Here is a 950-nt window from a genome sequence, read left to right on the forward strand (position 1 = left end):
CACAAACACACACACACACACACATACACATACACACACACACACACACACATACACATACACATACACATACACATACACAAAGAACCAGAAGTCACATGATGCTGACTCCCAGACTGCCCCACCCCTTCAATCTAGGTCTGTCAGTGTTGTATAAAGCTCTGAGTTTCAGTTTTTCTATATTTAGTATAATTTTCAATGACTGTCTGTTCACCCCAGTCGAACATTTTATGTGTAACAAATTACGTGTGTAAACTGCAATCCAACAGATTATTATACAAAGTTTTGAAGAATAGTGAGGACTATTGCATTATGATTTATGGTTTCACTTCTCTTCTGTTTTATAGAACTGCTTCTTGCCAGTTATTCCTATCTTCTCCTTTACTGTTTCCCTTTCCTCCTTATTTTTTCTCCCCTCTTCCTTTCTGTCTTATCTCACCCCTTTTAATACAATTTATAGCAAAGTGACGTTTCTTCCTCACTGAAAATGTAGCCTATTATCATATTAATTTGATAACATACATCTTAACCCAGTCTTTTTTACTCTCAGAAGTGGTTCTGAACTACTTTTCCTTTGGATATAAAAGTAGCAACCCAACAAAATGCCAAAACTGTTTATTGCACAAAAGTAAACAAAAATGCCTTTAAAGGAATAGTTCACCAAAAAATTAAAATTGGCTGAAAGTTTACTCACCCTCAGGCCAGCCAAGATGTTGATGTGATTGTTTCTTCATTGGAACAGATTTGGAGAAATTGCCCACCAATGGATCCTCTGTCCTCTCACATCAAAACCCAACATATTTGTTTAGACTGTTTTTACTTGTAAGCAGTGCTTGATCTGTGCATATTTCTCTCTTGATTCAGCGAGAAAAAAAGTAAAAAAAGTTTCTTACAAACATGCAGCTTTTCACTTCACAAGACATTAATTGATGGAAAGTAGTCATGCAGAT

Source organism: Sinocyclocheilus anshuiensis, unplaced genomic scaffold, assembly GCF_001515605.1.
Source record: "Sinocyclocheilus anshuiensis isolate Anshui unplaced genomic scaffold, SAMN03320099.WGS_v1.1 scaffold710, whole genome shotgun sequence".
Classification (NCBI taxonomy): domain Eukaryota; kingdom Metazoa; phylum Chordata; class Actinopteri; order Cypriniformes; family Cyprinidae; genus Sinocyclocheilus; species Sinocyclocheilus anshuiensis.